At 41.7% G+C, this 27,253-nt stretch overlaps 1 protein-coding gene and 1 pseudogene across 4 annotated transcripts in view; one reads left to right on the top strand and one right to left on the bottom strand.

The window, feature by feature from the left end:
• The window catches only part of RYK (receptor like tyrosine kinase), a 103,096-nt gene that overhangs the window by 61,735 nt on the left and 14,108 nt on the right, over positions 1–27,253 (bottom strand). The window lies entirely within an intron of this gene.
• LOC127482858 (non-histone chromosomal protein HMG-17 pseudogene) lies at positions 12,332–12,600 on the top strand (annotated as a pseudogene).

The raw sequence follows: 27,253 nt of genomic DNA, 5'->3' as shown, positions 1-27,253 counted from the left end.
AAGCTCCCAACGTCAAATCTGAGCCAGTCCCACCCAATGTGGGCATTTGGGGAGTAAACCAGTGGATAGCAATGTATCTCTGTCTCTGCCTTTCAAATAAATAACCTCTTAAAATAAAAATAAAATTGACCCAATCAAAAATCTTAAAGGAAAAGTTTGGGGCCGGCGCTGTGGCACAGCGGGTAAAGCCACTGCCTGCAGTGCTGGCATCCCATATGGGTGCTGGTTTGAGACCCAGCTGCTCCTCTTCTGATCCTACTCTCTGCTATGGCCTGGGAAGGCAGTAGAAGATGGTCCAAGCCCTTGGGCCTCTGAACCCACGTGGGAGACCTGGAAGGAGCTCCTGGCTCCTGGATTCGGATCGGCACAGCTCCAGCTGTTGCAGTCAATTGGGGAGTGAGCCAGCAGACGGAAGACCCCTCTCTCTCTCTCTCTCTCTCTCTCTGCCTCGCCTTCTCTGTGTAACTCTGACTTTCAAATAAATAAATAAATCTTTTTTTAAAAAAAAGGAAAAGTTCAATCTTAAGTGTAAAAATCAATTTTTGAAAAAAATACAAAGTAGCCAAAAAACAATTAAAATGAAAACAAAACAATATACTATATTCTAGGGCCTATCAAAGCAGTGAACTTGAACCCAGCCCATGGTTTACAAAAGGAGAGGAGAAAGGTATTACCAAGTGTTTGAGAGAGGTAAAGAATCACACAGAGTTTTCTCCACGATAAACCAAAAAAAAAAACTGCAAACATAAAAGGAGGAATTAACTTTCCCTTGAATTTATTTGTGATATTTAATGTTATGTCCAGGTTTTCCTCTAGTAATGCATGACAAAATATTCTACATGTTGAAGGAAAAAATATAAGGGGAGGCCACAGGAAATGTAAATTTTACATTTCCTGTAACCTCATGGTATGCTGAGAGGTTGTTATGGGGATCTCCTCCGTCCTAAGCATACAGGTACAGAAATAACTCTACTACAAGTACTTCGCCTATAAATTTAGTTTTCTCATTTCTGAACCAGATACAATACGATCATTAATTCAGAAATGACAGGCTTACCTGGGAAAGCTCTGCACTGCTGAGGGCCCAGTGTTTGATTTATCCTAGACAAGGCACTGAATGCAGTGAAATAAAGATGGAGGTTTTCTGCAGAAGACTTCCCTGAAGCCAGGACAGGCAGCGCCAGTTCCCCAGGAGGGAGGACTGGTGAGCTGGAGAAAGAGGGAAGCAGAGGAGACGAGGAGAAAGGAGGTAAAGATTTGGGAGAAAGCAAGATGGGAATGCAACAAGAAGGCTAAGTGCCCAATAATTCTAAATAGTTGAAATTTCTTTATTTAAGAAAAAAAAAAGCTGAGTCTTACTCTATTCCAGATAGATGCTGTTTGCCAGAGTTACACTTAGAACAAACCCTAGAAATATATGCTGGGTAAAAATAAGAAAAGCAAATGTAAAAGATGAGGCAGCACTCACATGACACAAACTAGAACTCAATGCAAAAAGACTTCATACTAATAAATCATTAATTAATATGAAATATATTAATAAGATTCCACATTAATGAAAACCACAAGATGCAGTAGTACAATTAACAAAAGAGCTTCAAATATAGAAAGAAAAATTAGGGAAAATAGCAACAAATAAACAAATCCACAACTGTAGTTGGAAACTAACATTCTCTAGGAAATCAAAAGATCAAAACATGTGAGGGGGCTGGCACTGTGGCTTAGTGGGTAAAGCCGCCACCTGCAGTGCCAGCAATCCATGTGGGCACCGGTTCTAGTCCGGCTGCTCCACTTCCAATCTAGCTCTCTGGTACAGCCTGGGAAAGCAGTAGAAGATGGCCCAAGTCTTTGGGCCCCTGCACCTACATGGGAAACCCGGAAGAAGCTCCTGGCTCCTGGCTCCGGATTGGCACAGCTCTGGCCGTTGCAGCCAGTTGGGAAGTGAGCCACCGGATGAAGACCTCTCTCTCTCTCTCTCTCTCTCTCTGTCTCTCCTTTTCTCTGTGTAACTCTGACTTTCAAATAAATAAATAAGTCTTTTCAAAAAGGAAAGTTATAACACCAATCTTACATAAACTCTATCAAAAAATGCTTGAAGGACTGCTTCCTAACTCATCTTAAGGGGGCAGCATCAGACTGGTACTAAAACCTAACATTACAAGATAATTATAGACCAAAATCCTTCGTTCTCCACAAAACAGTAGCAAACTAAATATATGAAAAAAGCATTAACACATCATGATCAAATGTGTAAGCTTAAATTTTTTTGAGATTTATTTATTTGAAAGAGTTACAGAGAGAGAGAACGAATTTCCATCCGTTGGTTCACTCCCAGGTGACTTGAATGGCAGGAATCGGCTAGCTTGGAACCAGAAACCTAGAACTCTATCAGGTCTCTCAAAAGGGTAGCAGGGACCTAGGTACTTGGGCCAAAACCCATTGCTTTCCCAACTGCATTAACAGGGAGCTGGAGAGAAAGTGGAGTAACTAGGATGCCCACAATGCCAGCCCCAAGGCTGAGCTTTTAAGAAATTCCATAAAAATCACTTCATCAGACAAACCCAGATTATCTCAATGGATACAGAAAAGACAGCTGCCAAAATTCAAAGGCATGTTGGTGGGGAAAAAAGCCAAAACTGTCAGCAAACTAGAAACAGGCAGAAACTTCCTCAGGCTGGTAAAAGCATCTACAAAAATCTTACAGCTAACATCATATTCGATGGTAATTATTAAGTCCTTATTCCTAGAATCAGAAATAAGGCAAAGATGTCCACTTCTACCACTTTTATTCAACCTTGCACTGAGGGTCTGAAATACCACTTAGAAAATTTAGCAAAAGCTTACAATTCAAGGCCAATATTAAAAAATGACTGCATTTATAAATAACTGAAAAGTAAAATTTGTAACTCAATACCATAACATTAGATCATATTCACAGATCTAAGAATAAAGTTAACTAAAGCTTTGTGAAGAAGGACCCTTACACTGAAAACTACAAAACACATGGCTAAGAAAAAATAAAAGACCTATATAAGTGGAGAGATATTCCACTTTTGGGTGAGCCTCAATACTGTTAAGATGCCAAGCTTCAGATCATGGTTTTCTCCCCAAAATGCCCACAACAGTCAGAGTCGGCCAAACTGAAGCCAGGAGCCAGGAACTCCATCCAGATTTCCCATGTGAGTGACAGTGATTCCAGTACTTGAGCCAGCACTGCTGCCTCCCAGGGCGTACATTAGCAGGAAGTTAAAATCAAGAGCAGAGTCCAAAAACACTGATATAGGATTTGGGTGCCTCAGGAGGTGTCTTCACAGTCATACCAAACATCTGTCCTATCAAAACAATCTTAAAAAGAAAGAAACAATGTTGGGTGATCCACATTACCTGGTTTAGCAATTGCTTGAATTGCTATGGCAATCAAGACAAAGTGGTACTGGTATATAGACAGACATACCAGCAGAATAGAACAGAATCCAAAAATAAACCTGCAACTATACAGTCAATGGAATTTCAACAAAGGAAAAGGCAAATCAATTAAAATATTTTTAAAGGCTTATTTATTTAAAAGAGTTACATCAAGAGAGAGGAGAGGCAGAGAGAGAAAAAAAGAGAGAGAGAGAGGTAGGTTCACTCCCCAGATTGGCCGCAACAGCCGGAGCTGCGCCAATTAGAATCCAGGAGTCAGGAGCTTTTTTGGGGTCTCCCATGCAGGTGCAGGGGCCTGCTACTTCTATTGTTTTTCCAGGCCATAGCAGAGAGCTGGATTGGAAGTGGAGCATCCGGGACTAGAAACGGCACCCATATGGGATGCCAGCACTTCAGGCCAGGGTGTTAACTCGCTGCGCCACAGCAATGGCCCCAATTAAAATATTTTCAACAAGTGATGCTAAAGCAACTGGATGGATAATAACAAAATAATGGGAAAAAAGGGCCCTTATCTTATACATCACACAAAATGTGACTTGAGATATAAACCTCAGTGTAAATGCTGAAACTATAAAACTTCTAGAAGAAAATACAGCTAGGTATAAAAAGCTTAACAACCTGGAATAAGCAAAGATTTCTTGTTCAGGTCAACAAAACATAAACCAAAAGAGAAAAAAAATGAACAAATGGGTGTTCATCAAAATTAAAAACTTCTGCCCTGAAAAGGCATTAAGAAAATGAAATGCAAGTCACAAGTTGGGAGAATATATTCACAACGTAAGACTTATTTGAGGGCAAGTGATGAGACATTGGTTAATTTTTTTTTGGTTAATTTTTTTAATGAAAGAATTTGTTTCTAGAACAAAGAACTCTTACAAATAAAAATATAACTCAAATAAAATGGAAAAAAGTTGTGAGAAGATATTTCATAATTATGGAAGACACATAAATGGCCAATAAGCTCAGGAAAAGGTGCTAATCATTATTAATCACTAGAAAAATACTACTGAAACCATAAGGAGAACCCCTGGCAGTTTGAATGATGACAAGGATATGGAGCACTTGCAACTCATGCATTTCTGGGAGCGTGAGAATGTTCCAACAACTTTGGAAAGCCGGCAGTGTCATAAATTTAAACCTACACCTACTCTGTGACCCAGCAATTCCACTTCTAAGTAATTACCAAAACTAATGATGAATGTCCACAGAGAGATTTCTGCAGGAGTGTTCATAGCCCATAGTGTTCATAGCTATTCAAAATAGCCAAAACCGGAAACAACACAAATGTCCATCAACTGATGAGTGGATAAATATCCATACAACAGAATACTACACAGCAATGAAAATAAATTGTTGAGACTTTGTAACAACAGGGATGAATTTCAGGCTGTAGGTGAAAGACAGTAGGCACAAGAGAGTATAAAGTTCCAGAACAGGCAAAACTAATTCATGGTGACTGCAATCACATCAGTGGTTGCCTAGAGAGGGTAGTGAAAGGGAGACTGACAGATGGATTAGAAAGAGACACGGGGAACGTCCGGGGTGATGGAAATGCTCTGTATCTGGAATGGGAGATAACACGCGCATTTTCTAAAACTCAACTACCTGAACATCTCAAATCTGGGCGTTACATAAAGAGGAAAGTAAAAGTTAATACTCAACAGTTCTTAGCTTTTTTTTAATCTCAAAAAAACTTGCAAATCATAGAACAATGCTGGCACTAAAAAAAATATTTAGAAAAAATTAATCTTCAGTGATCAACAGCTTTCAGTTTTAAACCTCAAACACCTTTCATAGGGAAATAAAGAATTTTGTTCTTAATAATAACAGCTTTTATGCTATTAATAGAATAACAATGAAGATAGTGTTGTATGTGTTTAAGTTTTCCAGACAACAACGTGTCAGGAACATCTAGTGGTTCTGCAAAATTCAGTTCCCTACCAAGCTAGCTGGGAAAGAGCTATAAGCAGTCAGACACGAATAGAACACAAGGCAAACATACCCCCAAGCTGCGCATGCACTTACTAATTTGTTGGTGAATCCTACCAGAAATTTTCCAAATTCTTAGCTCTCACAGGACACAGTCAATTCCTTCCCAACCTCCTGGAATATCTCTTCTCTCCAAATGGCTCAAAGTCTCTCTACTTCTCCCAACCCAAACATCTCAGAAGCCATGGTTCCTAAGCAGAGAACATTTCTTTGAACACCAAGAAAGAACTCCACAACATCCCAGCGGAGCAGACTGCAGCCAGCTAACGTTTTCAGGCTTCTAAAACCTCAGCTGTAGTTGGCATGCTTATCACCCTGGCTGTTCTTCCCTGACTTCTCTTCCATGAGCCTTTCTGTGCTGCCTATAACTTTCCCTGGCCCTGTGGGGCCCAAAGGGCCCTTCTTCTTACCCTTAGTAGGAATAGCTGTGGACCCCAGGACCCCCACTTTAGATGATTATTTGAACATCCTTGTCGAAAATCTTTTTCCTTTAAGATCATGCCATCAAACTAAGCCACCAACCATCCTTCCCATCATCTTAGCTACCTTGTTCACTGGGGATTCTGAAACCAGTTCTATACATCCCTCTCCATGACAAATTATGGCAGACTCCCAGTGTTCCTGAGACCAACTCACTCCTGCATCCTGCCCTTCTGCACTCCTTCTATTCTTCAGCTCCAACAACCTTCATCCAGATCAAAGCAACCAACTTGGGTGGACGGTAGCAAATGCAAACTACTCCACTCCATAATCTTGGAACGTAATCTCAATAGCAGCTCTTTTGCTGGTTTTCGTTATAATTACCACAGCTGTTCTCTGGGTTCCTACTATCCTCAGCATCTGTAATCCTGTTCCTTCTCCCATTCTTTATACCAAACATTTCCTCATTTTCCTGCTTACAGGCCTCAGCCCCAATTATGTAAATTACTTTCTTACTAGAACCCCAACTTCTAGCAGTCTATGTTAGACATACATATCCCACTGAGAAAACACCCAATCTTGAACCAACCCCCCCACTTCTTGTCTTCTTTGTCTATAATTGAATGCTTTGTAATCCTGGGTGCAGCCATTCTCACAAATGAATGACTACAAGTAAATTAATATTGACAAGCTGCTAACAGTTTGGAGCCCCCTGTGATCCAAATCTCCATGAACACCAAATGGCCACCAAAATACATTGTAAATTTGAAATTCACTACCCTAGACCAAGGTACTAAATAACAATACAATTTTTAAAGTTGCTGGTTTTTTACTACAGATTTTGAAAACATTTGTTTTCAAACTATCTCCTTCAAAGGGTTAGGATTTCTGCAAAGAAATCATTATTATATTCAAATTTTCACCTATTAAGTTCAGCAAATACAGTCTGTGCTATCATAAAACATGTTCATATAACACCAATTAGCATGTAAGTGGTTAGTAACCAAAATAACAAATAAGAATTGAATCAGTTTCACATATGAATTTCCCCAGGCAGAGAAAAGGAGCAGCAGGAAGTGAATTACAACTTCCAGTGGGGAAAAAAAAGACTCTCAACCCAGCTAAGCTGCGAGGCAGGAGCCATCTAGGCCCTATTTTAAGAATATTAAAACAGGAGACAGCAGGTTAAGCCTCCACCTGCCACACCAGAATCTCATACAGACACTGGTTCAAGTCTCAGCTGCTCTACTTCCTATGCAGCACCTGGGAAAGCAGCAGAAGAGGATCCAAGTGCTTGGGCTTCTGCCACCCCACATGGGAGACCTGGAAAAAGCTCCAGGATCCTGACTTCAACCTGGGCCAGCTCCAGTTTTTACAGCCATTTGGGGAGTGAAGCAGAAGACTGAAGATCTCTCTATCTCTGTCTCTATCTCTGCCTTTAAAATAACTAAATAAATCTTTAAAAATACATTAAAACAGCACCTGCATCTAGGGCTCTGTCTCTCCTGGACCAAGAAAGTTACCTGTGCCCACCTGTGCCCACCACAGTGGCAGCCCCCCAGCTTAACAAGTTACTTTCATCTGTGTTGGCTCAAGACCATGCAAGCTTGCGGCTTCTATCCTCTTGTATTTTAGGTTTTTTTTTTTTTTTTTTTTTTTTTTTAAACTCTCCTGAGGCAGCCTCAGCCAAGTTAAGTGGTTTGAGTGAGCTGCCCAAGTTACCTCATAAGGTACCAATTATGCTTTTGTTAGTACTCTGGCTTGAAAATTGTAGAGGTCTTGAGTGGTCTGCCCTTAACCTTATTTTTCCCATAAATCCTGTTATTTTTAGTGAAGAGGCAATTTTGAGGGTGTCTTTTTTTAAAAAAGAATACATTTGATGTTATAACAGAAACACTTATGTTCTTTAAATATAATACTAAATGTTAGGATATGGCAAGCAATTTGTAACTATATCTAAAGTTTTATAAATATTTATACTCTTCGATCAAGTAATTCCATTACTAAAAATCCATCATACAGAAGCCAAAGATGAACAAATTTTTATGCTCAAAAATATTAACCAAAATGATAATTAAGATTGGAGACAACAATATAAATTACCAGAAATAAAATAGTGATTAATAAACCATAATATATTCATAATAGAGAACAGTGGTTTCCAACAGTTTTTCCTTCTTTGGAGGAGAAAGGTAATACCCTAAGAGTCAAATAACTTTCAGTTCACCTATATTTCATATTGGGCTTCCCCTTTGAAGACAAGTTTCAATGACCAAAAATGTAACTGAAAAAATATTGGAAAAAAAATACGAAGTCATGAACAGAACTATTACAAATAAATTTGAATGAACTTGATTTTGCTCAGAATGTACTATTAAAATGAGAAATACAAACTACACAAAGCAAATTTTCAACAGCTGACACTCAGAACAGCCCATGCATATAAAACGTGTTCAGGGGCCTATCAGGTAACGCTACTACCTGCGTCAGTGGCATACCATATGGGCTCCGGTTCATGTCCTGGCTGCTCTACTTCCAATACAACTCCCTGCTAATGACCTGGGAAAAGCAGCAGCAGGTGACCCAAGTGGTTGGGTCCCTCCCACACACGAGAGACCTGGATGAAGCTTCTGGCTCCAGGTCCTGACCCTTGTGGACAGCTGGGGAGTAAATCAGATGAAAGATCTCTCTCCCTCCTCTAACTCTGAATCTCTTTCAAATAAACAAATAAATCTTTTTTTTAAAAAAAAAAAGGTTTAGTGAATTAAATACGCAAAGCTACTTGAAAATATTTGTGGGAAAATAAAACTAAAAGGCAATTTTATTTTGGTGCAAAAATTTTTGAAATCCACACACAGATTTTCACATTACTCATTTTTCCATGAACCTATTGAAGAATCTCATTTATGTAACTCCATGTTACATGTAGTGTGTATGTTCTATTTTAATTTTGAATAAATTTATTTGCAAGGCAGAGAGACAGAGCTCTCTACTGCTAGTGCAAACTCCAAAAGTCCACACTGGCCAGGGCTGGGCTAGGGCTGGAGGCAGGAACTGGGAACTCAATCCAAGTCTCCCACATGAATAGCAAGAATGCAACTGCTTCAGTCTCCACCTGCTGCGCTCAGGATCTGTGCTAACAGGAGCCTGAGCTGGAATCAAATTCCAGAACAGAAATGCAGGCATCTTAACCATTAACTCAAATGCCCTATCTTCTATTTTTTTAAAAAGAAAATCCCAAAAAATATAAACAATGGTTCATTATAAATGGTAGATTAATGTATACCTTTATCTTTTTTCTTCTCTTAAATTTTCTATAAACGTTAAGTTGGAAAAAAAAAAACTTAAAGAAATATGAATACAACTGCAACAGCAATTCAGTAAAAAAAAAAAAAAAAAAAAATCGAGGCCAGCACTGTGGCATAGCTGGTAAAGCCGCCACCTGCAGCGCCAACATCTCATATAGGCACTGGTTTGAGACCCGGTTGCTCCACTTCCGATCCAGTTCTCTGCTATGGCCTGGAAAAGCAGTAGAAGATGGCCCAAGTCCTTGGGCCCCTGTACCTGCATGGGCGACCTAGAAGAAGCTCCTGGCTCCTGGCTCCTGGCTTCGGACCGGCGCAGCTCTGGCCGTTGAGGCCAATGGGGGAGTGAACCAGCGAATGGAAACCCTCCCCCAACCTCTCCTCTCTCTATGTAACTCTTACTTTCAAGTAAAATAAGTAAATCTTTAAAAAAATAAATAAGTAAAACAAAAATCAATAAGTGTCTAAAATCATCCATGAAGGGTTGGTGCAAGCTAATGAAACAAAACTTAGTAAAAGTTCATATTTGTAGGCTACTATCAAAATTAACATCTATGATGATCAAAGATCAATGATTAAAGCAAAACACCTTTCCCCTACTTTTCCTTAAAACACCTACACCAAAAGGCAAAACCTGACAAGCATCATGGGAGACTACATGCTCCACTGACAATGGGGCTCTGAAATGAAAAGAAAATTCCTGGTTAGCCAGGAATCTTAGCTAAATCTGCTCACAATCTGAATGGGAATAACACGGAAAACCCTAAGGATGACGGACTGGAACAAAGCGATAGTGGTCTTCAGAGGAATAGAATGCAGACAAGGAACTCTATTTCCAGACAAACTCTCATCATATGCAATAACATGTTCTTCCCAAAAAAGTTACTCCAAAAGACATTAATTTGAGATTTATGTTTTTAAAAGAACAGAGAATCACTTTATACAAAGAAGTAATGAAAGTATAATAATCACGAATTGTTACTGTTCTAAATCAAAATGTAAAAGCTGGGGCTAAAGCCACCACCTGCATCACTAGTATCTCATACAGGCGCCACTTTGAGTCCTGGCCGCTCCACTTCCGATCCACGCTCTATGTCAACATGCCTGGGAAAGCAGCGGAAGAGGGCCCAAGTGCTTGGGCCTCTGCACCCACGTGGGAGACCCAGATGAAGTTCCTCACTTCATCCTGGCCCAGCATCGACTGTTGCAGCCATTTGGGGAGTGAACCAGCACATGAAAGAGCTCTCTCTGTTTCTTCCTCTAATTCTGCAACTCTGCCTTTCAAATAAATAAAATAAATCTTAAAAAAAAAAAAGATGACTTACCAAAAAACCATAATAGTAGAAATACAGAGAGAAGCCAATATAAGGATAACTGTGATACAAAACTACCTATCTATGACTGATATTAGCATGCAAATTATGTAATTTTTATATAGGTATATAAATTGTTCAAATCATCCATAAGATAGTTACAAAAAAGTAACTAAGGAAAAACTAGTTTTCTTTTTTGAGGTCTGACCTTTTTGTACTCTTAAATCTTACTTTGGCTCAAATCTAGAAGTAGAAGCTCTCAAAGAGCAGAGCCTGGATTTCTTGGCAATGTCAGCCTGGCAGTTTTCTCTGGCTTCCATCATTGTGTTGGCCAAAAAAGTGAGCATATTCTTCAGTCTCTTCCTATTCTTCTTAGTATGCTGTTTCTTCAGAGCAATATACTGGCGTTTGTGTTGCCAGACTGGTTCCAGAAGAAGGGAATGACGGGGAAGAAGATTACAGTGCCGCACTTATAAAAAGGAGACTGCAAGGCCAAGGTAAGGACCAAATATATGGTTGTTGGTCATCCTGGCACTGCCTTATTTGGAAAGAGACCTGGGAACAGGGACACTTAGCATGGTCAAAGGAGTAGCAACCAAGAGAAAAACAGGGAATGTTCTAATAACCCTCTGGATTAAGGAAGGGAAATAAAATGCAAGGCAGAATAAAGTCTCTGAGGATCATTCTGTTGTGGTCTGGTGACTCCCACAACCCAGATGGGTCAAAAGTCAAACAAGTAACCATCACAGAAATCAAGAAAAGAGAATCTCAAGTCATCATCCTGGGGCAAGACAATAAAAACAGGAAAATGGTAATGAATGCATAAGAGTGGATTCTTGGAACACTCCATAAAGGAAATTAAGAAAACAATTTCATTTACAGAAGTATCTAAAGAATAAAATGCTTAGGAAGAAATGTAACCACAAGTATGAAACACTTCTATCCTGAAAATGACAAAACATTGTTGAAAGAATTAAGGACCTCAGTAAATGGAAAAACATACCATATTCACAGATTGGAAGACTTAACATTAGGATGACAATATAACCCAAAATGATTTACAGATTCAGTGCAATGTCTATCAAAGTTCTAAATGCAGAAATGGGAAAGATCCTCAAATTAATATAGAATTGCAAGCAGCCTCAAATAACCAAAACAATCTTAAAAATGATCACAGGAGCCATAATTGTGGGACAGCAGGTTAAACTGCCATTGGCAAAGCTGGCAGCCCATGTGGGAGTGCCAGTTCGAGCACCGGCTGGCTACTCTGCTTCTGGCTCCTGGCTCCTGGCTTCGGATCAGCGGCAGCTCCGGCCATTGCCACCAGTTGGAGTGAGCCAGTGGATGAAAGACCTCTCTCTCTCTCTCTCTCTCTCTCTCTCTCTCTGCTTCTCCTTCTCTTTCTGTGTAACTCTGACTTTCAAGTGAATAAATAAATTAAAAAAAAAAAAAGATGTATTTATTTGAAAAGATGGGGGTGAGGAATCTTCTATCCTCTGGTTCACTCCACAAATGGCCACAACAGCTGGGGCTGGGCAGGACTGAAGCCAAGAGCTTGGTACTCCATCCAAATCTCCCACCTGGGTGCAGGGACCCACACACTTGGGCCATCCTCCACTTTCTTCCCAGGCATATTATCAGGGAGCTGGATTGGAAGTGGAGCAGCCAGGACTCAAATTGGCACCCATATGGAATGCAACTCCACAGCCTAAATAAATCTTTAAAAAAAAACTGAACAGAGTTGCAATTTCAAAATTCTAATTTCAAAACTCATCACAAAACTACTTTAAACAAAACAACGTGCTCCTCGGAGGGAGCACTGTAAAGAAGAGGCTAGAACGACCCCTGGACCAACCCAGCCTGCACCACCACACCACCATGCCCAAGAGAGAGGCTGAAGGGGGTGCTCAAGGAGGTCAGGCCCAGATGAAGGTCGAACCCCAGAGACCCGCACGGTTGTCAGCCAATCTGCTCCTCCAAAGCCAGAACCCAAGCCTTAAAAGGCCCCTGCAGAAAAGGGAGAGATGGTACCCAAAGGGAAAAAGAGAAAAGCTGATGCTGACAAGGATGGCAATAACCCTGCAGAAAACGGAGACAGCAGAACAGCCCAGGCACAGAGAGCGGAAGGTGCTGGAGACACTGAGTGAGTTTGTGCACTTCTGGTAACTGCGTGCTTCTGCCAACTGCACAGTTTGAAATACTGTTTTTATCAAGTTTTATAAAAATGCAGAATTTTGTTTTACTTTTTTTCAAATTAGTTGTTAACACACAGAACACTGCTGTTTTGGGGCAGGGGGCACAGGGCACTCTCAGAGTCTCTGAGGCTGGACTGACGTGAGGGAAAACACCTTTCCCTTCCAGTTTTGAGAGAGGAGGAGTTCCCTGCTGCCGACACATAGCCACCAGGGCACATAACCTTGTGGGGGGGAGGGGGGACTGAACTTGATTTTGTGTTCTCTTCCTCTTCCCTGTCTGCCTTCAGCATAGACTTAACTCCCTCAAACCCAGAGATCTGCTGGGACCTGACCCCAAAGCCAGCATGACAGGCAAGCTGGCCTTCCCAGTGACACTGCTGAGATGCTGTCCCAACAGAACTGCGGTTCCTTTTCTAGGCTGTGGATCTTTAGGTTTATCATTCTGCCATTATCAATTCACTTCCTGGAAGTCAGGGTGGGCTTGTGAAAAGCTGTTGAACAACATGCTAAACGTGAAAGGTCAACCCTCACTCTCAAAGTCCCCTGCTCACAGCATCAGATAAAGACTTCATTGGGCTTTATATTGGCTTTCTGATATGGGGAGTCCACTGGAGAAAGGAACTAAAGTTGCTGTAATTTTTCACAATTGTCTGCCCAAGTCCTGTCTGAAATACCATGATTATTCTTGAAAAGAATCTTTAATAAAGCTGGATAAAGTCTGGCTTGGAAGGAAAAAAAGAAAAAAAATGATACTGGCATAACAATTCATTTTTGACAAGAGTGCCAAGACTATTTAATGGAGAAAGAACAGTCTTTGTTTGTTTAAGCTTTATTTTAGAGGCAGAATTACAGAGAGGACGAGACAGAGAGAGAGGTCTTCCATCTGCTGGTTCAATCCTCAAATGGCTGCGATGGCTGCAGCTGGGCCAATTTGAAACCAGCAATCAGGAGCTTCTTCCAGGTTTCTCTCGTGGGTTCTAGGGCCCAAGCACTTGTGCCGTCTTCCACTGCTTTCCCAGGCCATTTGCAGGGAGCTTAATCAGAAGTGGAGCAGCCAGGACTTAAACCAGTACCCATAAGGGATGCCGGCACTGCAGGTAGAGGCTTAACTTACTATGCCACAGAGCTGGCCACCAGAAAAGTCTCTTCAATAAAGGGTTCTGAAACAACTAGATATCCACATGTGAAAGAATGAAACTGGATCCTTAGCTTATACTATATATAAAATTCAAAATGGATCAATGCTAAAACCTAAAACCATAAAATTCTTAGAAGAAAACATAGGGAAGGGCTGGCATTGTGGTACAGTGGGTTAAGCTACAGCCTGTGATGCCGGCATCCCATATGCATGCCAGTTCAAGTCCCAGCTGCTCCACTTCTTGCTCCAGCTCCCTGCTGTGTGCACCTGGGAAAGCAGTGGAAGATGGTTCACATCCTGCAGTTCCTGGTTGTGGCCATTTGGAGGGTCAACCAGTAGACAGAAAATATCTCTCTCTCTCTCTCTCTCTCTCTTTCAAATAAAAATAAATAAACCTTCAAAAGAAGAGAGATATCTCTTTATTACCTTGGATTTGGCAATGGATTCTTAAGAATCACACCAACAGTAGGAGCAAGGAAAGAAAAACATAGACCAGAGGCTGGCGCTGTGGCACAGAAGGTTAAGGCAGGGCCTACACTGTGGTATAGCGGATAAAGCTTAAAGCCACTGCCTGTGGTGCCGGCATCCCAAATGGATGACAGTTCGAGTCCCGGCTGCTCCACTTCTGATCCAGTGCTCTAACATGGCCTGAGAAAGCAGAAGATGGCCCAAGTCCCTGGGCCCCTGCACCCACGTGGGAGACCCAGAAGAAGCTCCTGGCTCCTGGCTTCGGATCAGTGCAGCTCCAACCTTTGCAGCCATTTGGAGAGTGAACTAGTGGATGGAAGACTGACCTCCCTCTCTCTCTCTCTCTCTCTCTCTCTCTCTGTAACTCTGCATTTCAAATAAATCTTTTTTTTTAAAGTCTTTAAAAAAAATAAAAAGAAAAAGAAGGTTAAGCCTCTACCTGTGGTGTCAGCATCCCATATGGGTACTGATTTGAGTTCCAGCTGCTCCTCTGCTGATCCAGCTCTCTGCTGTGGCCTGGGAAAGCAGGGGAAGATGGCCCAAGTGCTTGGGCCCTTGCACCCATGTGGGAGACCTGGAAGAAGCTCCTGGCTCCTGGCTTTGGATTGGCGCAGCTCTGGCCTTTCTGGCCATCTAGGGAGTGAACCAGCAGATTGAAGACCTTTCTCTCTGTCTATAACTGTCTCTCAAAGAAATAAAGTCTTTAAAAAAAAAAATAAATAAGAAGAAGAAGAAGAAAGAATGCAGAAAATAACAAGTGTTGCCAAAGATGTAGAGAAACTCGAATTCTTCTACATTGTCGGTAGGAATGCAAACCAGTTCAACCAGTATGGAAAACAGTTTAGTGACTCCTCAACTTAAACAATTACCACATGACCCACAATTCCACTTCCAGGTATATACAGTATTCTAAATTAAAAGCAGGTACTCAGGGGCTGGCGCTGTGGTACAGTAGGTTAAGTTGCCACTTGGGAGGCCCACAGCCTGTTTTGGAGTGTTTGGCTCTCGTCCCACCTCTACTTTCAACCCAGCTTCCTGCTGACGCACACACAGGAGGCAAGAGAAGGTGGCTGAAGTACTGGGGTCCCAACCACCAATGCGGGAAACCCACAGGGAATTTCTGGCTCCTGGCTATTGCAGGCATTTGGGGGAGTGAACCAGCAGATGGAAGATTTTTATCTCTGTTCCTCTGCATTTCAAATAAATAAACTGAAAAAATAAAACAGATACTCAATGAAGTACATCTACATGGATATTTACAATAGCATCATCCATAATACAAATGTAACAGTCACTAACAGGGGAATGGACAAATAAACTATGGCACAAACATAGACTGGAATATTATTCAGCCATAAAATGTAATGAACAGGTGAGTGTTTGGGTGCAGCATTTAAGATACCGCTCGGGATGCCCACATTCCATATCAGAGTGTCTGGTTCTAGTCCCAGCCACTCCACTTCTGATCCAGCCTCTTGCTAACACACACTTTGGGAGGCAGCAGGTGACACCTCCATTACGCAAATTCCTGCCACCCATGTAGGAGACCCAGATGGAGTTCTAGGATCCCGGCACCAGCATGACCCAGCCCTGGCTATTGAGGGCATTTGGAGGAGTAAACCAGAGATGGAATATGTCTATCTACCTATTTATCTATCTCTGTCATTTTGCCTTTAAAATAAAAAAATTTAAAACTTTTTTAAAAAGGTAATTAAGTATTAATCACATGGTACAATGTAGGAGAATCTCCAAATTTGCTCAGTAAAAAGAATTGGACGTAAAGCTCACATATTGTATGACTCGGGTTCTGTGAAATACTTAGAATAGAGAAGTCCACAGGACAGAATGCAGATCGGAGGCTGCCAGGAGCCAGGGGAGGGGGATGAGAAGAAACTGCGCAGTGAGTAAGGGCTTTTACTCTGAGTATTAGAAATACTTCGGAACTGGATGAAAGGGGTGGCTGCACAACGTGGTGTCAATGCCACTGAACTGCTCACTTCTCAACTGCTCATTTGTTAAATGAATTTCACCTCAACAAATTATAATTCAACAGAAAAAGAAGAGAGCTGGTTCCTGCCCCAAGAATGGGGATGGAGTAGTAAAAACCAACCAACCAACCAACCAAAAAAACCAGCTCGCAGCGACTGGGAAAAGGTTATAAGAAAACTATCACTTTCAAGAGAAAACTCCGGCTTCAGCGAGGCTGACGGGATGGAGCAGCACTGCGAGAAGAGTCAGAGGAGACCTCCAGACAGAGCGGGCTCCACAGACACGACTGAAAGCACCAGCGGGAACACAGACAAAGCAGACCAAGCTGGGCGGTGGCAAAGACCAAGGACAAGGGCCGGCGCCGTGGCTCACTTGGCTAATCCTCCGCCTGTGGTGCCAGCATCCCATATGGGTGCCGGGTTCTAGTCCTGGTTGCCCCTCTTCCAGGCCAGCTCTCTGCTGTGGCCTGGGAGTGCAGTGGAGGATGGCCCAGGTGCTTGAGCCCTGCACCCGCATGGGAGACCAGGAGAAGAACCTGGCTCCTGGCTTCGGATCGGCACAGTGCCGGCCGTAGCTGCCATTTGGGGTGTGAACCAACAGAAGGAAGACCTTTCTCTCTGTCTGTCTCTCTGTCTATCTCTGTCAGAAAAAAAGAAAAGAAAAGAAAAGAAAAGAAAAGAAAAGAAAAGAAAAGAAAAGAAAAGAAAAGAAAAGACCAGACCAGACCAGACCAAGGACAGCCAGGCGAGGACTAAAAAGAGAGCATCTTATCATTAGCATGCATTCCTGTTTTTGCTCTGCCACTCAGAATGAAAACACTCCAGCTACTCAATTAATTACCTAGGCTTAAATTTCTCAATTTCTCACTGTCAACTCCAGTGAAGCAGGAATGCTGCTTTCTTCTTAGAAAGTATGACATTTGATCATAATTTTATTTTTAAACAACCAAATGCCAAGCTGAAGAACCAGTTATTCCTAAAAACCCCCGAGATCCATCAAGAAACATCATTCCTTCCTACACAATGTGAAGTTCAAACTGAATTCAAGGCCTGTGTTCTTCATGACTTGGCCTGTACAGCTCTAACAATTCAGAGTTCTAACAAATTCAGTTCAAAATTTTTTTCCAAATTAGTTTAAAAGTGAATGATTGGTTTCTTGGGTCTGCAAACACGTTAATTAGTGCCAACTCAGAAAGCCACCTCTATAAAAAGAGCCATTTTTAACATCACTTTGCTATTTAATAGCTGAGAGACCTTTGGCAATCAACTACTTAACCACTTTCTCTATTTTCTCATCAGTTTTCTCAACTATGAAACCAAGATGTTGTTTAAAAGAGTGTGAATCAACAGTAAAACTGAGAAAGTACTAAAGGTACTTCAGTACTGTCCACTCAGGGTCCTGTGAAGTAGCCAGATAGCTACTCCTAGCATCTCTGCCAACCCAGCCCTGTGAGTCAGCAAGGAGGCCCTATACACCCTCCCATTATCCCGAGAAGAATCTAGGGAGCACATCCTGGGCAGCTCAGCCTGCAGAGACCCCAGGAAAACAGCCAGAAGACCTGCAAGCAGCTAGGAGACAGCCCCACTCACCATCTTTGAACATGGGCAGCAGCCACATAGCTCTGCCTCCCTCCTACAGCCTTCAGATCAGCCAGACGGCCCCATCCACACACCCTTGTCCCCAGAAAGCCATCAGGCAGGCAATCAGTTCTGAGCTGTTTAGCCCACAGAGTCCATGAAAGCAGCCACATAGGCTGCTCACCTACCCATGATGCTAGGAAGCAACTCAGCAGGCTTTCCTGAGGGGCTTGGGCCCCAGAGGCACCTGGGAAGCAAGTCGACAGTCCTGTACACCTCCTGTGGCCTCAAGAAGCTCTGAGCAGCCTGTTCTCGGAGGCACAACCAGAAGCAGGCATTATTCAGCCCTGCCCACCCAGTCTCAGCCTTGGGAAGTCGCTAGGCAGACCTTCCCGAGCAGGCTGATGTCTGAGAGCCCCATGTAGTTACTGTACAGTCCCTGGACGCCAAATGACAAGTGCCCTGAGTGCACTGGTGCAGCCCAGCCTCTGCTTAGGCCTCAGTCACTGACAGTATCCCACCTCACTAGCAGACACACAATACCATAATCACCTGGGCCCACTGGGGTGATCCTGCCCTCTTACAACCTGCAAAACCTGTTGGGCACCCCACAACCATAGCCAGACACACTGTGCCCAGATCGGGTAGTGAACCTACCCTGCCTAAGGAGCTGCACCCCAACTGGTGATGCGATCCCATGACCCTTGCAGTGAGACCACCAAGATACCTGCAGATATCATCAACATTGATCACAGCTAAAAAAGCTACACAGACACTACACCAAAGCATCCACATGGAACCAAAGTAAACACAGCATATCCAACCAACACTCTAGGACGCAACAGCAGCAGACAGTCCTTTACCATGGAATGACCCTACTCAGCAGATGCACAAAAGTCAATGTAGGAACACAAAAAGCATAACAGGACTGCCAAAGAAAAACAGCAACTCTAGCAAAACAGAGTGCAAAGAAACGGAAAACAGTAAACTACCTATCAGAGAATTCAGAAGAATGATTTTAAGGAAATTTAATGATATTCAAAAGAATGCAAAAGACAATGAAATTAGGAAGACAACTCATGCTATGAAAGAGAAATTCAGCAAACAGAGATCTTAAGAAAAAAAAATAATCAGAAACCTCAGCACTAAGGGCAAGTATTGCGGTACAGTGATTGAGCCGCCAACTGTGTTGTTTGCATCCCAGATCACAACACCTGTTGAGTCTCAGCTGCTCTACTCTGCATCCAACTTCCTGCTGATGGGCATCCTGGGAGGCAGCAGTTATGGCTCAAGTACTTGGCATTTAGGGAGTGAACCAATGGATGGAAGATTTCTCTAGCTGTTGCTCTGCCTTTCAAATAAACAATATTTTAAAAAGAAGACCCTAGAGCTAAAGAAGTCAATAAATAAAATTTAAAATATAGTTGAGAGCCTAAACAACAAAATTTAGCAGGCATAAGAAAGAACCTCTGAGCAGGTCTTTAAAAATAACCAAGTTGGATAAAAAACTAGAAAGAATGAAGCTTCCCAGACTTACAAGTACGTAATGCCATTTAGTGAAAAACATTTGCATTATAGGTGTTCCAGAGGGAGAAAAGGAAGGAAAAGCACAGAAAAACCTATTCAATGAAATACTTCCTGAAAACTTTCCAAATCTGGGAAAGCAATCCAGGTCCAGGAAGCCCAGAGGACCCCTAATAAATCTGACCCAAACAGCATGCTCTCTGAAGCAGCTGACAGTCAATCTGTCAAAAAATGCAAACAGCAAGACAAAAGCATCACGTCATTTATAAGGGAACCCCCATTAGATTAAAGGCTGACTTCTTGGCAGACCTTAGAGCCAAGAGAGAATGGAATGAAATATGCAAAGTTCTGAAAGAAAAAAAATAGCCAAGAAATTCCCAGCAAAGCTATCCTCAAGCAATGAAGGAGAAAAAGACTTTCCATGACAAGCTCGAAGTGGAGTTCATCTGCACAACATCAGCCCTATAAGGAACATACAAGAGAACTCTCCATTAGAGGTGAAAGGATGATGACCACCAACATGAAACATGTGGAAGTGCAAATCTCAACAGTATAGCAGATACACAGAAGAGAATAAGAGACTTGAACTCATCAACATAGAAGACCATGAAACCACAAAATTAAATAACGAGAAGAAAATCCAAGGGATATAAAAAAAAATTAACAGAATGACAGGAGTACATTCTTACTGATCAATAATACCTTTGATTGTAAAATTATTAAATATCCCAATTAAGACACAGGTTGGATGGATAAACTAAAAACAACAAGACCCATGGATCTGATGTCTACAAAATACTCACTGTACCACTAAAGATTCACACAGACTGAAATGAAAGGGGTATTAAAAATATACCATGCGGCCGGTGCCTCGGCTCACTTGGCTAATCCTCCGCCTGCAGTGCTGGCACCCCAGGTTCTAGTCCCGGTTGGGGCACAGGGTTCTAGTCCAGCTCTCTGCCGTGGCCCGGGAAGGCAGTGGAGGATGGCTCAGGGTTTGGGCCCTGTATCCACATGGGAGACCAGGAGGAAGCACCTGGCTCCTGGCTTCGGATTGGCACAGCATGCCGGCCACAGCGCACCGGCCATAGCAGCCATTTGGGGGGTGAACCAACAGAAAAAGAAGGTCTTTCTCTCTGTCTCTCTCTTTCTCTCACTGTCTAACTCTGCCTGTCCAGAAAAAAAAATAAATAAATAAATAAAAATAAAAAAATAAAAAATAAAAGTATACCATGCAATGGAAACCAAAAATGAGCAGGGATAGCTATACTTGTATCAAAAACTATAAAAAGACACAAAAGAAGGTCAGTCAGTATGTAATGATAAAGAAATGAATTCAACAATAATAATTAATAATTATAAACATGTATTCTCAATGCTGGAGCACCCAATTATATAAACCAAACATTATTTCTAAAGGAGAATTAGACTCTCAATACAGTAACAGTCAGGAACTTCAACACTCCACTTTCAATGGACAGATCATCCAGACCCCAAAAAAAAAAAATCAATAAAGAAACATCAGAATTAAGCTACAGTATAGATCAAATAGACTTAACAGTCATTACAAAACATTTCACCTAAAAGCTGCAGATACACACTCTTCTCATTAGCACATGGAATGTGCTCCAGGATACACCATGTTAGACCACAAAACAAGTCTCCACAAATTCAAGCAAACTGGCATCATAGCATACATCGTCTCTGATCACAATGAAATAACACTAGAAATCAACAAGAGGACCTTTAGAAAGTGTACAAATACAGAGAAATTAAACAATATTCTCTTTAACAATCAAGGAAGAAATCAGCAGAGAAATTTAAAAATTTCTTCAAATGAAAATGAAAACACAACATACCCAAACCTGTGGGATACAGCAAAAGCAGTACTAAAAGAAGAATTTATAGCAGTAAATGCCCGTATCAAAACAACAGAAAGACTTCAAAAGACCTGCCTAACCACGCCACTCAAGAAAACTGAAAATAAGAGCAGGCACTATGGCACAGCAGGGTGGGTTACCACTTGGGATGCCTGCCCCACATCCCATATTGGAGTGCCTGGGATAGACTCCTGTCTCTGCCCCTGCTTCCAATCCAGCTTCTTGCTAATACACCTGGGAGGCAGCAGATGATGGCCCCAGTGCTGAGCCCCTGACACCCACATGGGAGACCTGGATGGAGTTTCTGACTCCTGGTTTTGGCCTGGCTCAACGGTGCCTACAGCAGGCATCTGGAAAGTAAACCAGCAAAGATATTCACTCATTCTCTCTCTCTCTCTCTCTCTGTCTCTCTCTCTCTCTCTCTCTCTCTCTTTCTCCCTCCCTCCCTCCCTCCCTCCCCATCACTCTTTCAAATAAATAAAAATGAATAATTTTTTAAAAAAAACTGAAAACAAAGCAAACCAAAATTTGTAGATCAAAACAGAAATTTTAAAAGGGACTAAAAAATACAAAGATCAATGAAGAGTTTTCTTAAAAAAAAAATTGACAGATCTTAAGCTAGACTAACCATGAAACAGAGATAACACAAATAAATGAAATCAGAGATGAAAGGGGAGGCGTTACAACCATACCATAGAAATAAAGAGGACCATTACAGACTACTGTGAACAACTATGCCCAACCAACTACAAAACCTAGAAGAAGTAGATAAAGTTTCTGGACACATATGACCTACCACAGTGAACCACTAAGACTTAAAAACACAAACAATAACAAGTAATGAGAGTGTCTCGGTAATAAAAAGTTTCCCAGTAAGGAAAAGCCCAGCACTGGATAGCTTCACTACTGAATTTTACCAAACTTGTAAAGAACTCAAGCCAATTCTTCTCAAACTACTCCACAGTACTGAAAGTGAGGGAAACCATTCCAAACTCATTCTATAAAGAAAGCCATTAACCTAATACAAAAATCAAACAAGAACACAAGAAAAACAGGAAAACTACAGGCCAACATCCCTAGTGAACAGAGATACAAAACTTCTCAACAAAATACTTGCAAATCAAACCCAACAGCATATTAAAAAGATGATCCTTGAAAACCATAAGTGAGACTGATCCCAGGACTGCAAGGATAGTTCAACACATACAAATCATAAATGTAACACCTCACATAAACAGAATCCAAGGTGAAAACCCTATGATCAGCTTAAGAGATGCAGGAAAAAAACTTGACAAAATTCAACATACCTTCATGATAAAATCTCTCAAAAAAATCAGACATGGAAAAAATATACCTCAATATAACAAAGCCACAGCCTACATCATACTGAATGAGGGAAAGCTGAAATTGTTTCCTCATAAACAGGAACAAGACAAAGACGTTCATTTTCATTACTCTTATTCAATATACTGTTGGAAGTCTTAGCCACAATAATTAGACAAGAGAAACAAAGGACATACAAATAGGAAATTATCCGTTACCAGGCAATATGGTTTCATATATCGAAAAACCTAGCCGGCGCAGCGGCTCAATAGGATAATCCTCCACCTTGCGGTGCCGGCACACTGGGTTCTAGTCCCGGTCGGGGCACCGGATTCTGTCCCAGTTGCCCCTCTTCCAGGCCAGCTCTCTGCTGTGGCCCGGGAGTGCAGTGGAGGATGGCCCAAGTTTTTGGGCCATGCACCCCATGAGAGACCAGGATAAGTACCTGGCTCCTGCCATTGGATCAGCGCGGTGCGCTGGCCGCAGCGGCCGTTGGAGGGTGAACCAACAGCAAAGGAAGACCTTTCTCTCTGTCTCTCTCTCTCACTGTCCACTCTGCCTGTCAAAAATAAAAAATAAAAAATAAAAAAAAGTCAGAAATGATAAACAAATTCAGTGAAGTCACAAAACATAAAATCAACATATAAAAATCAGATCTCTTGTATACCAATAATGAAATTTCTGAGAAAAATTTAAGAAAGCAATGATATTCATAATTTTAAAAATTAAAATATAGGGGCTGGCATTGTGGAGCAGCAGGTTAACCTCCACCGGCTATGCCAGCATCCCATATGGGTACCAGTTTGTATCCTGGCTGCTGTATTTCCAATTCAGCTCCCCACTAATGCAAAACAGCAGAAAATGGTCAAGTTCTTGGGCCCCTGTCATGCATGTGGGAGACCCAGATGGAGTTCCAGGCACCTGGCATTTGGAAAGCAAAACATATGGATGATCTCTTTCTCGATCTTGCCCCTCCCTCCCTGCAACTCAGTGTTTCAAATAAATATTTTTAAAAATTAAAATATATAGGAATGCATTTAACCAAGGAACCAAATCTCTACAATTCAAACTACAAAACAGAGGAGGGCACTGTGGTGCAGCAGACTAACCCAATGGTTGGGACACCCAGACTGCTGCGTTTGAATCCATGCTGCTGATCCAGCTCCCTGCTAATGTGCATGGAGGCAGCAGACGGCCTAGGTACTTGGTTTCCTGTTACCTTTGTGGGAGACCCTGATAGAGTTCATGGCTCCTGGCTTTGGCCTGGCCTAGCCCTGGCTGTTGCAGGCAGATAAACCAGTAGATCAAAGATCTCTTTCTCTATCTCCCCTCTCTGTGTCACTCTCCTTTCAAATAAATAAATAAATACTTTTTAAAATTGTAAAACAAGAACGAAAGAAACTGAAGCAGAAACAAAAAATGGAATGACTTTCCAAGTTTACAGATTAGAAGACTATTGTTAAAATGTCTGTATTACCCAAAGTGATCTACAGATTCAGCCCAATTCCCATCAAAACACCAATGACATTCTTCACAAAACTAGAAAAAACAATCACAAAACTCACTAGGAAACACAGAAGACCTCAAACAGATGAAGCAATCCTGAGCAAGAACAAAGCTGGAGGCATTATAATACCTGACTTAACAACATACCAAAAAGCCATAACCAAAATAGCAAGACCAGCAAACAGAGAACCTAGAAATCCACATATTTACAGCTGACTTTTTTACCCACTATGCCACAGCGCCTACCCCGGTTACAGCTGATTTTTTAAAAGATTTATTTATTTATTTGAAAAGCAGGGTTACAGAGAGGAGAGGCAGAGGCAGAGGCAGAGAAAGGTGTTCCATCTGCTGGTTCACCCTCCAAACGGCTGCAACGGCCGGAGTTATGCCGATCCAAAGCCAGGAGTTTCTTCAGGGTCTCCCAGGTGGGTGCAGGGACCCCAGGAATTGGGCCATCTTCTACTTTCCCAGACCACAGCAGAGAGCTGGATCAGAAGTGGAGACTTGACCCAACTCCTATATGAGATGCTGGCACTGCAGGGGGCGGCTTTATCAGCTACATCACAGCACCTGCCCCCAGCTGACTGATTTTTGACAGAGGCAACAAGCGTATACATTGGAGAAAGAAAGTCTCTTCAGTATGTGATGCTGAAAAAAATAGAGTGTCTGAGTGAAGAAAGAAACCAGACCCCTGACTCTTACCATATACAAAACTCAACTCAAAGTGGTAGTGGTTCAAAGATTTATATGTAAGATGCAAAATACTGAAACTACTAGAAGAAAATATAGGGGAAACACTTCAAGACAATAGTTTGGACAAAGATTTTTTTTTGGATATGACCCAAAGCACAGGCAAAATGAAAGACAAAGAAAAAATGGACAAACAGGGATTACAACAAACCAAAAAGCAATACAGCAAAGAAAATAGAATGAACAGACAACCAACAGAATGGGAGAAAATGCCTGAAAACTATTCAGCTGACAAAGGATTAATTTCCAGAATACATCAGGAATTCAAACAACTCAATAGCAAATATATATATATATATATATAATACATGATTTTAAAATGTGTGAATGACTTGTACACTCTCAAAAGCAGACATACAAATGGCCAACACATACAGAAAAAAATGCTCAACACCACTAATCACTAAATTCAAAACCACAATGAGAGATTATTTCACCCCAGTTAAAATAGCTGTTATCAAAAAGACCAAAGCAGTGCTGGCAAGGAGGCAGGTTAGGGGAACGTAAGAGAGCTATTATGGAAAACAGTATGGAGGTTCCTTGAAAAACTAGAACTACAACTACCATATGATCCAGCAGTCATTATTAAAGAACAAAAATCTATCATTTGCGGCACTACAGATAGAACTGGAGGACATTATGTTAAGTGAAATAAGCCAGGCATAGAACGACAAATATCACAGGCTCTCACACATGACGACTAAGTTGATCTCAAAGCAGTAGAGAATAGTATAGTAGTTACCATGACCTAGGAGGCTGTGAGAGAGGGAGGGAAGGAGAAAGGATAGCTAATGCACACAGGTGCAGCTGAACAGGACTAACTTATAATGTTCCATTCCACAGTAGGATACCTATGGCTGACAACAATTAATTGAAAATATAGCTAATATAGAGGATTTTAAACATTCCCTATACAACAAATGACGACTGAGGTGACAGATAAGTCAATTACCTTGATCTGCTCGTTACTCAAGGCATAAAAGTACTGAAATGTCATGCTATCCCCATAAATATGCACAAATACTGCATGTCAATTAAAAATGTGTATATTAAAAATAAGGGAGGGGCTGGCCCCATGGCACAGTGGATTAATCTTCCACCTGTGGCGCTGGCATCCCATATGGGCACCAGTTCTTGTCCCGGCTGCTCCTCTTCCAGTCCAGCTCTCTGCTATGACCTGGGATAGCAGAAGATGGCCCAAATCCTTGGGCCTCTGCACCCTCATGGGAGACCTGGAGGAAGCTCCTGGCTCCTGGCTTCAAATCGGCACAGCTCCAGCTGTTGCAGCCATTTGGTGAGTGAACCAACGGAAGGAAGACCTCTCTCTCTGTCTCTCCCTCTCACTGTCTGTAACTCTACCTCTCAAATAAATAAATAAAAATCTTTATAAATACACTATTTTCCTTTTTATTTTTAAAAGAAAATATACAAATAAATAAAGTTGTAACAGATGGTAGTAAAGCCCCTCCTCAGCTGCCAAATTCCACCATTCCATGATATGACCTACGTTTCCAAATGCCAGCCAAAACCCTATCATTCTGATACCGTCCAGTTCTCATGTGCCAGTCAAAACTTTAACACTCTATTTAGTCAAGATAATACAGCTTCTGGGGATAGAGGTATATGATCCATTAATCAGAGAAAAACACTTAATGTGTAATAACCCACCAAATAAACTTAAATTGATACTAAAAGAAAATAAAGAGTTCTTATTTCAGATGTTCCCACTTTATGGAACAAATAAGGTAAAATTGGATAATGTTTTACTCATCAGAATCTGATAATGGAGCTACTATCAGATTATAACTAGAAAATTAACTGAGACTTAATATTTAACTATAATAAGATAGGGAATCTAAAATGTTAAGACTGTAGGGAAGCAGTGTCCTTTCTTCATAATTAAAAAAAGGCGGGGGGGGGGGGGCACCTAACTATTTAATCTCCACAACTGTTCAAGCAATAATCTTGCAGATTAAGGAAGACAGTCCACGTCTCATTCTGTCACATCTGGCCTTTTCCTCACGTATTCCTCCTCAACTTTAAAGGCTGCGATAGCAAGGGGTTGCTTACTTGTACAGAGAGCATCTGAGAAAAAGACACGAAGGATAACCAGCAGAAGACAGCATCACTGTGCCCCTCCACCCCTCCTCCAGGCTGCTTCCTCTCTTCCTGAGATCCGCCTCCGCTAAGAAAGGCGGGCAGGTCTTCCCTTTTGGTCCCAGGAGGTGGCTTTTGCAAACAGCTACAGGATGACATGGCAAGGAATCTCCGGAACAAGTAGAAGCCGAGCATCTGCAGTTGCTGCAGCATTTTCTAACAGCCCACTTAAAAGCAGTTCACTGGAATGGCTCCAAGCTGCACTGCTTTAACAGACCAGGCCACAGGTACAAAGACCCAAGTAACTAAGCGAGACACCATTTCATAACTTAACTTGCTCTGTAACTCTGTGT

This window comes from Oryctolagus cuniculus, chromosome 4 (genome assembly GCF_964237555.1).
Source record: "Oryctolagus cuniculus chromosome 4, mOryCun1.1, whole genome shotgun sequence".
NCBI lineage: Eukaryota > Metazoa > Chordata > Mammalia > Lagomorpha > Leporidae > Oryctolagus > Oryctolagus cuniculus.
Note: the sequence above shows the minus strand (reverse complement) of the source record. Positions and strands in the feature narration are given on the sequence as shown.